Here is a 15015-nt window from a genome sequence, read left to right on the forward strand (position 1 = left end):
GCCAGTTTAGTTTATTTCCATTTCATTGCTGGTGTACTTTGTGTTTTGTGATACTTCAAACAAATTTCACAAGTGACCTACTTTAGTCAGCATTTATCAAGCCAAGCTGGCCTGTTGTGGCGTCAATATGTCCGTGCACACTGATGACTGTTGACATAACTTCACTAACATATCAGCTAATTGTGTTACTTAACACATCTCTGTAATTAAACTTTCTTTCATCTTTTCAATGCACAATTTACATTCCTGAGTTTTCAGAAACAGATTTTGGTTCTCTTTATTGATTATTTCAATCCCTCAGTTAATCGTATACTGCCAAATCATACCATTATCAAAGTACCTGGAAAAGACAGCTGACGTTTTAAATTTAATAATGAAAGACTCTTTGGCTTTTGATAAAAATAAATATAAAATTGAGCCTTGATAATTAGGCAACCCAGTTTTTGTTAACATTCAGCAGTGTGCAGTTCAAGGAACAAAGTTCATTACTCTAATTAGTTGTACTTACTGAATAGTTCTTGAGCTTCATTTTGTTGTTATGGAGTGAATCAACATTTTATCAATAATGGAACCAGGTTTTTACTACTTTAGTGCTTCTTTCCAGTATTTCTGATTTTAAAAGCTAATTGACAGGCTGGAAAGTGACTGTTGTGTGCAGTATCAATTTTCAGGCAAAGTCACTCCGTAGCAAGATACTGGAGGTAAGGATGGGGAGCTGGAGGGGGGGGGGGTATCCATGACAAGTTTCTAAAACTGACTCTACTTCATGAGCAACAGTGTAAGCTTGCATTGCATGAATTTACTTTCAAGCTAAGTGGAAACTTAGTAATGATCTATACTTTATTGATGGCCATCTAGTTGAGTTAATTCATCAATATTCAGTGTGTTTTCTTAGCACCCATTATTCAAGTCTATGGTACACTAGTAACCTTTTGACTAAATGTTAAAAAAAAACACATGTATCAGGCAAGACGTTTTCATTGTGTGCTCACTCTTAGTTCCATTTCCTAATCCCATACACCTCTCTCCCTTCCCATTTAAAGCTCTGTCACTGGGGATTTAAACATTTTATCTCTTTTACATACTTCACCATGTGCATATCCGGGGGCTGGGAATGTACACTCCTCTTTTTCGACATCACCCAAAAAATCAAAAGTAGTTTGAAACACAATTTCAATTCTTTCCTGCAGAAAGATGCTCTGGGACCTCCTACAGCATCAGGCAGGATGATATGCAAATAGGAATCAACTTAAAAACCATTCTGACAAATATCCAAATGAAATGTTATTTTGCATCTTTTGTTGGTCTCTGTTTTATTGCCATATAGTGGGCTTAACTAGAACCTCAACTTGAATGCGATTGTAAAGGAAATTTACGGACAATTACAGTGCATTAACTTCTTATGGTCAATTGTTTATTCAGAACCAACTAAGGAATTGTTTGGTCCAGGCCCCTGGGATGTGTCATAATATGGATCCATACCTCTAGATGGCATTATAACTATGTAGATGTATATATGAATCCAATTTGAGAAATTCAAAGAAACTTCTACAGATTATCACATGATAGGTAAACAAAGATGATAAAGTAGTAATAGAACCAGCCGTTATCTTAGGCAATTAGGGCAACAATATGGTGAGTCCAGTTTGTGTTACTGGATGTGACTTTGTCTTTAACGTTGAAACAAACTCTTTCTCTCACAATTGCTGCAGATAATTACTCTTGACAAACCCTACCAAAAAGGAGCACAGAATTTGTTATCCAACATCAGGCTTAAGATCATTTGGTCAAATCTTTGTGTGGGCAGAAAAAAATTTTCATTTTCTATGGAAAGTTTACTTGTTTATTATTTGAGTATCAATTTGGGCCCTGCTTCCACTGTATTACCTGAAATTGATAAACAAATATGATCAGTTCATACCTTTGACCTGTATCTGTTCTGTGTCCTATAGCACTTTGACTGATCTCACAGAGGTATCCACAAACTTGAGAATTTCAAATATTAGCCCTTTCTGCTCATTTCATAATGTGATGAATACTGTGAAATGTGTGCAGCGGTAATTTCATGCGGTACTGTTTGTTCATTGGGGAAGGGGGGGGGAGGGTAGAAGGACAGTGATGGGAATGTAGGAACAACTTTTTATTATTTTATCGAGAGAGGCTAATCCAACCTCTAAACATATTTCAAAGTAAACATTGAAAAGTCTGGTATGTTTTGGGACAAATAATCTGTGCATTGTTGTGGAAAACAGGTTGGAAACTGTAAATAACTCAACATTTATCATTTATTGGATGACATAGGCAATATTTTAGTTTTAATGTTTATATTCCCAGGAAGCAGAAAAATTTGAGCAATAGTAATGTTTCCATCACAGTATTTAAGATATTCAGCTGTAAAATATATTAAGATAAATTGATGATGATGTGGGCTCCTCAGTGGAGGCCTAAATGCTGATGTTTATTCATTTATTTTAAGCAATTATCATAACTCAACAAGGTATAAAATTGAGTTTGTACCTTTAGTCACCTATGGTTATTTCAGCTCTGTGTCACTTGGTTGTGCATTGATGTTACTTCTCTCGCCTCCAATACACTGAACAGACAGTATCTTTGTTAACCGCTTTGTTAAATTTGAGTCAAACCTTTTGATTTATAGATCCACCATGCTTTCATAACAAAAACAAGACTGGCCTACTATATACAAATTGGGGCTAACATACTCACTTTCAGTTCTTGGTTAACTATTGACTAAACAGAAACTTTTGGGGCAAAAGAAAAATCTTTTGGTTAAATTTGTACAGAGCATTGCTCAAGAAAGATGAACGAATGTGTTTAAGGATTGGCATACTAACCTGTGAATTGAAACCAACTACTTTGATATCATACATTGTTGACTATTGTTGACAATTGACAATTCAAAATCATGGATGTTAAATATGAATCTAAGAGACTGACTTTGGTCAGCTTGCGGCTTTGATAAGCCAATGATGGCTGCTTCGCGAGTTCCTGCTTGCAGGAGGATCTAAAATACATACATACATACATACCAGGCCTCGACAAATACGGTCGCCAACTCGCCAATGGCGAGTAGAATTTTGCGACTGGCGAGTAAAAAATGCATTACGCTCGACATTTTGGCGACTGGCTCATTCGCTCACTGCCTTTATACGATAGGCTTACTATAACTTGTGAGCCAATCAACAAAGGCCTATTGCCTAATGTTGCACATTACAGTAGTATTATCAGGTGCACTGTTACAAGTAGGTCCTAAGGAACAGCTCTGTTCACCAGCTCGAAACTAATTTGATACTATTCTCTCAAACCATGGAGGTTTACCTCCATACTCAAACTAAATGATGCACGATAGGTGTAACCAAAATGGAAAACAACATATCCTAAGTTAGGCCATACTACCTAGGCTTATATCACACAAACAATTAGCGAGAAAAAATGGCGAGTACATTTAACGTTTTGGCGAGTAGAATTTTAGACTCGGTCGCCAGTTGGCGAGTAGTTTTAAAAAAATTGTCGAGGCCTGATACATACGTACATGCTGTTGACATTCTGTTTTTAAAATATGTCAATAAACTATGGTCATGTGACCTATCAAAAGAGAAAGTTTTGGAAACATCAATGTGTAACAATTTGTACAACATGTGTCAACTTCCTCTGACATTACATGGGAGGAACTGCATGGAGTTTGGAAAAGTGGAAGTGATAAGATTGTTAATTCTTTCCTCTCACTGATAATGAAAACTAACAGGAAATTTCTGTTGTTAGGCATTTTGGTAAGCCAAGGAGCAATTTATGGCCCCATCACCATTCTTAATGGTCTTCATTGCTTCCTGTCTCCTCTAAGTTACTTCCGATCACATCTCTTTCATACAAGGATTCCCACGAAACTTGTTCTTGGCCGATATGTCGCTGAACAGATGGACAACTCTTTCCCCACTCCCTGAATAATACACCACTCCCAGCCATTATTGTTGTTATTTCCTCCCACGACTATAAATGAAGTAAATATAGTCGTTACCAACATGTCACACACCCAAAACAGAACAGTTTCAAAAGGTGTTTTTTAGTCTGTCATTAACTATTTTTGGCTATCCATTGGCAAAACTATATATGCAGATCCCTCCAAACTTAGCAGACTTAACGAAGTAGATAATTAAACACTAAGGTTTTTTGTCTTCTATAAATAGTGTAATCTTTGTGTCATTGCAAAAATTCACATTTTGGAATAGATCCCCCTCCCCCCCCCCCCCCCCCCCCCCTTAAATCTTCCAAGCATATTGGCATGAGCATAAGAATCATAGGTATATGTAGGATAACATCGTAAATATAAGATGTACCTTTAAATGTCAAGAGCTATTCATCAATGGACTGTGATTAACTTTTCATTGAGTGTCAAGTAATACCTTAACCCTTCCCTACTTATGTCAAGGAGCCATTTATACTCACATATACAGGGATCCCAACATAGGTTTGAAAGGGAATGGGCCAGCACTCCTACCAAACTTCAGTGGTGCCTGAAATTGTTGGATATGTCAGCACTACTCCTGTGTGAGATTCATTGCTGTAAATATTATTAGGTATATAATTAGGTTGGGGATGGGGGCAACAGGCATCACCTTCCTAGCTCCTGTGGTATCAGGGTCCCTGGTTCACAGTATTTCCTAGCAGCCTTTTTCATTCTTTTAATCGTGGCAAATATATGTGTTTCTAAAAAATGTAATCTAGATTCTAAGGTTAATGGAACAATTTCGCCTGAACCTTCCCTGCACATGAAACTGCAAGAGTTATATAACCTTATTTCATATACCCAACATTCACCAGTAAAGTCGCAGTCCTGACATGAACTTTTCCTGAGCATGAAATAAAAAAGAAATGTAAACAACTGTTAATTCATTACCCCAACAACTATGGCTGCCTGATGTTTTTGCTGCTGATAATCTTTTTGATTTTGTTGGATGGCAGCAAGGAACACATTAAATTGAAAAGAAACAGGATGATAATAGGGTCAGAAGTGTTATAATTAGTAAGAAAGGAAGGAATTATCTATCTTCTACTAATATAGTCATACTTCACCTGATAAACTACTTCTTTAAGTTTTGGCAAACATTTCATCACAGCGGAAGTTAAGTGAATTAATTTGCAGGGTCATAAAATAGAACCTACTGTATCCTTAGGATTTCTTCACCAGCCTGACTTACAGCAATGCTTTTGTATCTACATCTACTTAAAATATTACATTATACAGCTAGATCTGTGGGAGATGTGGGGAAATCCCAATTTCAACCGCTGTCATAAATATATATATATAAACTAAATATACAACAATGCCACAACAGGAAATTTCCTAGATTGGTTATTTATATTTACCTATATTAAAATCAGAAATCAGATCTGGATCACCCTCAAGAATCACTGGCCCTACAAAGTGATGGCAGACAAGAACATGTCACATCAATGTTAAAATGGAAAATAACCCTGCTATTTAGTTTCCCAGATTCTGATGTAATGCTCATAAGATTCTCAGAACACTCAAAGTATTGAAATATCTTGCTGTAACTTCCAATCAAATAATGGAAGAAAAAATATATAAACGATCAATGAAAGAAAGAACAAACAGAATCAAACAAAAACGAAAAGAGAGGGTTAAACCAAGTATTCAAGCCTTGAGATATTCCATTGATCCTTATTATATTTCTAAGGTGGTATTGGTGAGATGCAGTTTCCACGTTTAAATACTACTTCATGCTCCCACTGTCACACCCACTCTGTCCAACTAGAATAAATATTCTGAAACATTCTGCTACAGCTTTCAAAATGTGTCCTAAACTCTACCATTGAGATTAATTATCTTCATATGTTGCACTGTATGCACCTATTTAACGTAATTAATTTTCTTCTTCCTGTAAAAGGTAGATAGAATCATCTTGTTGACCATTATGTAGTACATTTATGTCATATAAACACTGTCATAGATCCAATTATTTTCAATTAAGTGGAAAAATTGGGACAACTTTTCCTCTCTTTGGCTGAGTCCAATTTTACAGTGTATTGAGATGCACACAGGAAGTCATATAGCTTGATACAGGGCCTTAATAACATTTGCACTATAGGCTATAACCTGAGCAAGACTTGAGCTCCATCACAAGTTTGATGCTTACTTTACTTTATTTTATTCTTTACTTTATTTGTTACATTCTCATTTTAGATGAACAGCAGAAAACTGACAGGGAGATTATAAACTAACAAAATACATACAAGTGTTGGTTATATAGTAATTTCCTGTATTAATTTTGCTACATTGTGGTCTATTCGATTGATTCCATTGAGTAAAGTTACAACATATTTCAATACCTTTTCTCATTGCGATTTCTCTGACGCAACCTTGTACAGTCACATTCATTTTGTAAGATATGATAAGTTCTATCAAATTACACTCTTCTTCAATTTAATTAAACTGCTTTTCCAATCCATGTGCACAAACATCTTCCACAGATTCTTGTGTACTTCCGATAGCTTCCAGATGTTGCTGTTTTTGTTTTGCCAATTTTTTTTTAAACTTAACAGAATTGTAGAATAATTTTATGATACAATAAGGAATTTTGCTGTTTTGGAAAAGTATCTATTTTTAAATCGATTGATTATTTAATGATGAAGTAGAAACGTGATCAATGCACCGTAACCTGAGTAGTAACATTGTTTATGTAGGCGTAATCATCCCAAACAACTAATTGTGATTATTCATGCATCTTTTATTATATCAACTTTGATAATATCTTTTCACAATTTTAATGTTTGTGGATATTAATTAATCAATCTACCAAAGGCTTTGATAACAGCAAAAAGGCAACCTTTGTTGTTTATTTCAAACTGCAGAGCTCATTGAGTTATAAATGTAATATTTTCTGCAGACCTCAAACATCTTTTTCTTAGATTTGCACAGTTAGTTTGTAGGTCATAATGTGACATATAACTTTCTCCTTTAGGAGGAGGAAGAATGTGTCATAGATATTAATATTGCAGAAGAGAGCAGTTTCTATAAACCCCCTCTATTTTCAGACAAGGCCCAATTTTTTCCCTATTGTAGAATGCCATCACCCAGTATTCCATTTTTGTTTTGGCCAGCTAAAAGTCTTGTTTTGATGTTTTTAAAATAACACTTCAAGGTAAACTCGTTAAATGCTGTTAGACCGTAAGTGGTTCCATTACTGTTTTAAAGATGTTGAAATCCCATTCTAGTATTTACATGCAAAAGCAGATCATCAATTGTAAGTGTGCAGATATGCTTTCACCTTTTCTACTTTGTTGTTTTTAATTGAAGTGGATTGCTCAGATTATCTCTCTGCGATTGTTACAGAATTGTAAAATTACATAGTATCGAAAGTTAACTGAAGTACATGTAAAATCTGGATTAATGTTGACAGATCATTATTTGCACAAACTCACTACAGCCACCATCAAATCATCATTCATGGCATTTAACCAACTATAGAAATGTCAAACACATCTACAGTATTGATTGACCTAACCCTTGTTTTTATAGCTTCCTCCTTCCCTGATATATAAAATATTGATATTTATTTGTCATATCCGTAAGTTTACGTACACGCTGACGTAATGTGTCACGCCACCTGAGTACTTCACCAACAAACGGTCTTGGTTTGCTTGGAAGATGAAGTGCTTATTTAACCTTGCATAATTACAAACAGCAAAATATAGTAATATATGTTCTGTTTATGCTCCGAGTATACTATTCATTCGATTCAAAATTAACAAATATAGTTTTCAGTTTTAATTGCAAAGAACATGGAGATAAGGAAGGTAAAAGAATTCAAAGAAAGAAAGGAATAGGCGAGTGGGGGGGGGGGGGGAGTGGGGGGAGGAGAAGCATGGAACTCAAATGGAAAATGAATAGTTTTGATGTGTAGTAGTCTGATAGTTCCACAGAATGCAGTGGATCAATTCTACATAGGATATTCAAGAAATCAACACTTGATTGATGTTTATTAATAATGCATACAGTGGAAATGTTCACCTTTATTAAATCACAAACAACTTACCGACTTACAGAAATACAAACCAAACATATATATATATATATATATATATATATATATATATATATATATATATATATATATATAAAGTTTGTCCCTGTTTTACAGACCTGAATCCCCCCCTTCCATGTTACACTCTTGATCCCCTAGAAGTAATGATCCCTGCTCTAACCATAGAAGGCAAGCTGGGGTTATAATAAGTACCTTTGGGTGTTATCAGTTGGTATGAGGCTGACATGGTTAGATGAAGTAAATCCAGGAAACATTGCTGTCAGAGATACTTGCAAAAACTGTATATATGGTAACAGAGGGTCACATGGGTCAGGGACCTAATTAAAATATAGCAAAAAGGCTGTGATTTGAGAATAGGATTCTCAGAATTGTGTGTAACTCAGACAAGTTGCTTTCAATATCAAATTAGCCATGTAAAAAGGAAGGAAAGATGTCAAAGCTGTTAAGGAACATTGATCTGGAAAAGTAGCAAAAGTCACCGGTGGTCTGACACTAATGCACTTAAAAGAGAGACCAACTTCCTGACAAGTTATTTTACAAGGTTTCTTTACAAACCACATCATACATTTGTAATGTAAAAATAAGGAGATTATTAGATTGTATTGTGGTTTCCTACTTAACAGACCCAGAACAACTATGCAATTATTTCTTTGCCAGCTGAAACTTCAACCTCCTAGTTTAATTTAATTGGAAAATTTCCTTTTAGAATGGAAAATAAATTAGATAATTGACTCATGCAAGATATGATGAGACTTATTTGAGACATTTTTGGACACTTACTGCTACCCTGTAGAAGTTGAATGACCTTGACTAAGGCATGTACATACACTCAACAGTACGCCCTATATAGTAGGTATATATGTAATATGGTAACTTGGATTCTGGCAGAAAATGACAACTGGTGAATGGGGCATGCAAAGGAAGGTGGGGCTGAGTAGGTGGAGAATAGACATAAAGTGATTGAATGGCCTGACTGGTGAATTGATACAGAAACAACTCCATATATAACTGTGTGCATCAAGAATTATTGCATTCTTTGTATTATAGAATATCTAGAATGCAATGAATGCTTCTTCACATCAAACAGTAGTTTGGATGACAATTTATTTTAATCATTTAGGGTTTCTTATTTTTGTTTTAGCCTTTGAGATATGGTATGCATGCTGGAAAGACAGTGTTGATAGTTAAAGGATGAAGAGACATGGGCCTAGGTGAAATATATTCCTATAATTAATGCTAAATCGTTGTGTTTCTTGTTGACTTCATTAGAAGAACCAATGGTGCTGGTATCCTTCATCTTAAAGCAACACTTACATTTTGAATTGAAGGTATTACACATATACCATCCCATTACATCAAAACTGATACTTCATATTATTTGAGTCAGTGCTTGTTTATTGCCTATGTAATTAATACTGAACGAAAGTGGGTTACAAATTTGTAATTCAAAATCAAATTGTATTGTTTATTGATCTTTTCAGTAAAAATATTACTAGTTTGATCAATATTTGGGTCAACAGTGGCTATGACCAAACAAAACAGTTTGCCCCAGTTTAATTATGCATGAAATAACTGGGGCAAACTGAAGTAAACAGAAATAAACATGTAATGTACAGTACAAAATTATCCATGAATTTCCTGCTAGGGAACATTTCTCTGTTCTTTTAACTGCTTTTAATATTTTATTATGTTTTTTGCTTTCAAAAACAGCAAGAACATACTGAGGGTTTCTAGGTGACCAACAACTTTATTAGTCATACAGGTAAAAATAATAAAAAGAAATATTTTACTTTCAATACCTTTTTTATCTCCTAAGACTGAGGGTATCCTTTGATTGTTCCTTAAGATATACAAACAGTGCCTATTTTTAGTGACCTGATTTCATGGAAACTGTCCAGTTTTGTTTGGATATGAATTTGAAAATCTAAACTAATGGAAAAGGCATCCAGCTTTAACTATTTTACCAGTCCTGCGCCTAGGAGTTTCTAGGAGGTGGTTTGTTGGACTGTCATCACCATGAACACACATCTGACCTATAATATGATATTTAAAGGAATGTATTTGCTGGTGTAAAAATAACAAAGTAATCTTGAGTGATATTTCAGGGCATGTGACATTGTCCTTTCGAAATTGAAACATGGATGCAAATGTTGTGAATGTTTGAAAGCTTGGTAAAGTAGCTCACCTTATGTAACTTTTAAAAGCAACGAAAAGAGAAATAACAATCAATTGACTATATTTGTTACTTATCAAGAATTTGTTTCAATAGCAACATAGTGTGTACTTCCACAGTACAGGCATGCGACTCTTCCGCGGAAACTCGGATTTCCGATTATTTTTTTTTCATTTTCGCGTTTTTTCTCGTAATTCGCGTTTTTTATTATTTTTTATTATTTTTTTTATTTAATTTTTTTATTTATTTTTTTTGGCCGAACATGCTGGACTGTGAAGGGAAGGAACACCGAATTTGACCAGTGGTGGAATCAAGTAGCACAAAGCAAGCAAAAAAGCCTTTTTTTGGTTCAAAAAAGCTAATGGATAAATTATACAAGCAGAAATTCCACACGTTTTTGGCGAGTTACATGATATGATAAATTCCATCTAGAGTCCACCATTTTGCATTTAAGCCCTCCTTACCTGACAAAAAAATTCTAAAGGGGAGGGGGACACCCCCTCCTCTTAAACCCCTCCCCCAGGACGGCGATCGATAAATTTCAGATTTTTTTCCCCGGCTCAGTCTCATCCCTGACAGTAGCTGCACTTTACATTACGGTAGATGTGGCCTTTGATAATGATGGAAAGCTAGCATGGTGCAACATAGTAGCCTACATCTGTCATGTTGTACACTGAGACACTAACCACTAAACCGTCAGTGTTTTCAACAAAAATCAAATGTCTGTAACAAGTTAGTCCTGTATACGATGCAAACAAGAATAATAATACTATGTCACAGGAAACATAGATAGTTCTGACAGACTTAGAGGAATACCTTGTCATATCTATGACATTTTCTTCAATAAGTACTAGAACATGAAATCTGATAATCAAGTTGTTCATGGTTGCCAAATTCACTGTGTTGAACATATGTTGATTTTTTGAAGAAATATGAGCCAAGAGTTGAACTAATGGTGTTGTTCAATTTCCAATTCTCGAAGTTCTAATAGCTGTTTGTTATTAAATTAATTTGATTATTGTCAGTCCTTATGGAAGTTCATATTGTTTGATTTTTATTGTTCAACTGCTTTAATATTGATAGAGAAGGGGAAAAAAAAATCCTGCTGTTGAACTTCTACATCGTAAACTCTAGGAATTTATTGGAATTACACAGTCAAGGTAATCTAATGATTAAAATTGTTGTAAAAGTTGTCAGTTTATGAAGCGTGAACAATAACGGCAAGGATTACTAGTGGTAGACAAAACCGCTTTTGATCAATAGATTTAAATTTTCTCAGAATTAAATCACTGAATGGATTTATTATTAGATCCTTAGCAAGCACCAAAAGTTCAATTGGGAGATTTATGGAGAGTTCACAGATTGTCCAACAATCTAGATAAGTTCACAACCTTTTGACTAACCGGCTATCTGTGAAGTGATTTTAATCATGTCAGTACCTGATAGCAACTGTCTGTTCTGTTAACTACTGATGCAGAAATCCATAAACAAAATTGTGTGATATTGTTGAAGGACCTTCATGCTTTATAAGGTCTAATAGTGAATTACTGATAACAGAAAAATACTGACATCGTTGATTGGAATTGCAATATTGAAGAATTCAATTTACTTGATAATACCAGATCCATTTCATAAAAACTTTTTAACAAGTAATTGTGAATATAGTTGTCAGGTTTCCTCGGTGAGCTAGCAGAGGTCAATTAAGTTGAGATCAGAATTTGTTTCTTTGATGTTTACTTTCCAGTGGAAGTGTTGATAAGGAGTGACATCTTATCTTCTCTTCACTAATCTATATCCTTTAAGGCCGCTCATAAATTACAGATCAGTCTCTGTCGTATCAGATGAAAAGGCATTGAACCATTGCAGTGTGATGTACACCACTAAAGTTTAATTATGCGTGTGACAAACAATAAAGGAAGTAAAAGGTCAACCAGGGTCAACCAAGAGTTGCATTTTCTAAAAAATTTAACACAGAATGCTGAGTATGATCCTCCCTAGATCCTATTCTATCTGCTGTTCAAATTGCTTGGTCCGATCAGCTTTTTTCATTACAATAGAACCCTAATTAGTAAGAGGTTCATTCTTAATTTTCTCAATTGTAAACAAAACTTACATGTTTTCATTACGTGTTCTCATTTTTCATTACAATCGAACCCTAATTAGTGAGAGGTTCATTCTTAATATTCTCAATTGTAAACAGAACTTAACATGTTTTCTTTGAATTTATTGATTGTTCTACTACTCTTACTTTCAACAATAGATATTTTGCCTGTCCATTTCTCTGGTGTCACATATATGTAGATAATGATGGCTTTATGAGGTTAATTATCATAGAAAATTGGAAAATGCCTTACTCATAACGGTAATAAATTGGTAAACTTCATAAAAAATTCCAATACTTTTATAGTTTTGCGGTATGAAATATTCTAAGAAGGTACATTTCATGGTCTAGTTAGATTGGCCACTATTTCCAAATGATTAGATTGAAATATTCAGAGTGAATGATATGTTATTAATCCATTAATTAAACAGAGAGTGTGGCCTTTGTTCTTCTGTCATTCCCTTCTTATATGTTTGTTCCTTGCTACTTCTGGGGATAGGATGTCCAGTACATAAGGCTTGTAAGTGCTTATTGACAATAGTTCATTCTGTGGGAAACACTACGATCAACCATAAAAATAGCATTAACTGCAACTGGGAATGACTTTTGTCACGTTTTGCTTTGCCTGTCCTGTCTTCCTACCCATCAATCATCTCTGGTGACTTATTCTTTGCTACCAAAAGGTGTGAAGTGGTGTAAGGACCTTGATGTTCTATTCTTAGTCCTTCATATTGCAAGCCATGTCACCTTTCATTTTCGGGGAATTTGTAGATTTTTTTATTTTTGTTGGATGTAAAGTAGGGCAGAGATTCCGCATAATACATTTAGCTGAAAAACGTGAGGAGAGATCAATTATTTGCTATGACTTGATCATTCAAGACCGTGAGTGACGGCCGTAATTGGTCCTTCAATGTCAAATAAAAGACCAAATCTGAGAAAATTCACAACAGAAACCTGGGCATAAATGAATGGTGGGCTTTCTTCAAGTTTGATATTGAGTAAAATTATTTATTCATATTTGATATTATGTGAAGATTGTACTAAATATTTGGAAAGATTCATTGCTTCTGTTTTGATAAAGTAGTATGAAAGTTTTAGCTGAAAGCCACATCTTGAGTTGATTATGAACTCATTCATCCCACTGTAAGCAGTAAAATAATGATCATTATAAATACATAACTCTCAGTGACTGAGCGTCAATACAGTCAGGGGGGGGGGCGGATGCCCCCTGACGGACTCAAATGGACTGCTGGCGCCCTTTGCAGCTTTTTACCACTTTTAACTTATTCGCAGTTATTGACTTTTTATTGCGCTCTCATCTACCTATTGACATTTGTCACATTTTTTGGGCGATGACACCTATTTATTCTTCATTTATCTGCAAATTAGCAAGGCACGGAAAGGGTCATTTCCGGCGATCTAGGAAGTATATTTACATAAAATTTTGGTACGCTCCGTGCCAACCTGTGGTGGCGCTCCGCTTAGATAGTGTTGGAAGCGCCCCTACAGACAATTCTTGCCCCTTGACCAATACACCTAGCTCCGCCACTGATAACTCTGGTACTTTAGATCATCAAAATTGCCATAAGAAGGTCGAAAAAATGGAGACCCCCCACACCCCCCCCCCGTTACCCTCCCAAAGAATCTTGTAATTGCAACAAAACCTGCATTTTGCATCATCCTTGAGAGGAAACTATCAATGAATTTTGAAGTACCTAAGAGGACGTCCTAGAAAATACCCCCCTCCCCCTTTCCCTCAATTTAGCAAACATTACAACTTCCCACACCAAGAAATTGTGTAGGTCATATATTACCCATAGGTGTGAATGAAGTGATACGAAAGTCCATATTAAGAAAACAAATGAAAACAAGTAGTTCTAATATGAAAATGCCTATACATGTGCACTGTATTAGTCAGTATGAGTGAACAGTGTTGACCTATTTATATGAAAAAAGTGAAAACTAACAGATGTTGTCAAGCTAATAAAGGGATATGGTCGATGATTTAAATGAAAGTGCAAATTTGATGATCAGAATTTATGATCATTGAAGGAAAAATTAAAACCAGAGAGGAAATATTTCTGTTTGCAACGACAAGCATAATATGGTTTAGCTTTGGAGAGTCTCTTGTCTAGCCATTGATTTACATGACAAAGCCATATTAACTAGATATAAAACAGAATTGGTGAAATTAACCCAATGTAGCATATTTCATCATCCGCCAGTCTGAGGAAATGAGGGGTTGCAAGTAGTGGTTGACATGGCCAAAGGACTGCGAAAGTTGTAATACATGCCTTTAAGCCAGTGCCGTGCATAGGATTTTAAAAGTGGTGGGAAGGAGCAGGGGGTTGGGGTAATCCTAAATTTCTCCTGACTGATTTAAGTAGAGGCATATGAACCTGTATGTAATGGCCAGACAGAGGCAACTAAAAGTTTCACCAAGGAGGGCATGTGGCCCTAACGTTGTTGAAGCTGATTGTCACAGAGTGGCTGTGAGGTCTTACGCCAGAAAAATAAAGAAGTTTAGACATGGTACATTATGTGGCATATGTAAACTGTAAATTAGGTATGTACAGTAGATCCGAACACAAGGTTGTGCTAACCAATACAAGGTCTAACTATTCCCCTCAATGTGAACAAGACCCCCACCCCCTCCACTG

The 15015-nt window shown here is 35.4% G+C and overlaps 1 protein-coding gene across 5 annotated transcripts in view; it reads left to right on the forward strand.

The window, feature by feature from the left end:
• The window catches only part of LOC139961180 (synapsin-like), a 545708-nt gene that overhangs the window by 236459 nt on the left and 294234 nt on the right, over window positions 1-15015 (forward strand). The gene's annotated exons all lie outside the window — the stretch shown is intronic.

The sequence above is a fragment of the Apostichopus japonicus genome, chromosome 20, assembly GCF_037975245.1.
Source record: "Apostichopus japonicus isolate 1M-3 chromosome 20, ASM3797524v1, whole genome shotgun sequence".
Lineage (NCBI taxonomy): Eukaryota > Metazoa > Echinodermata > Holothuroidea > Aspidochirotida > Stichopodidae > Apostichopus > Apostichopus japonicus.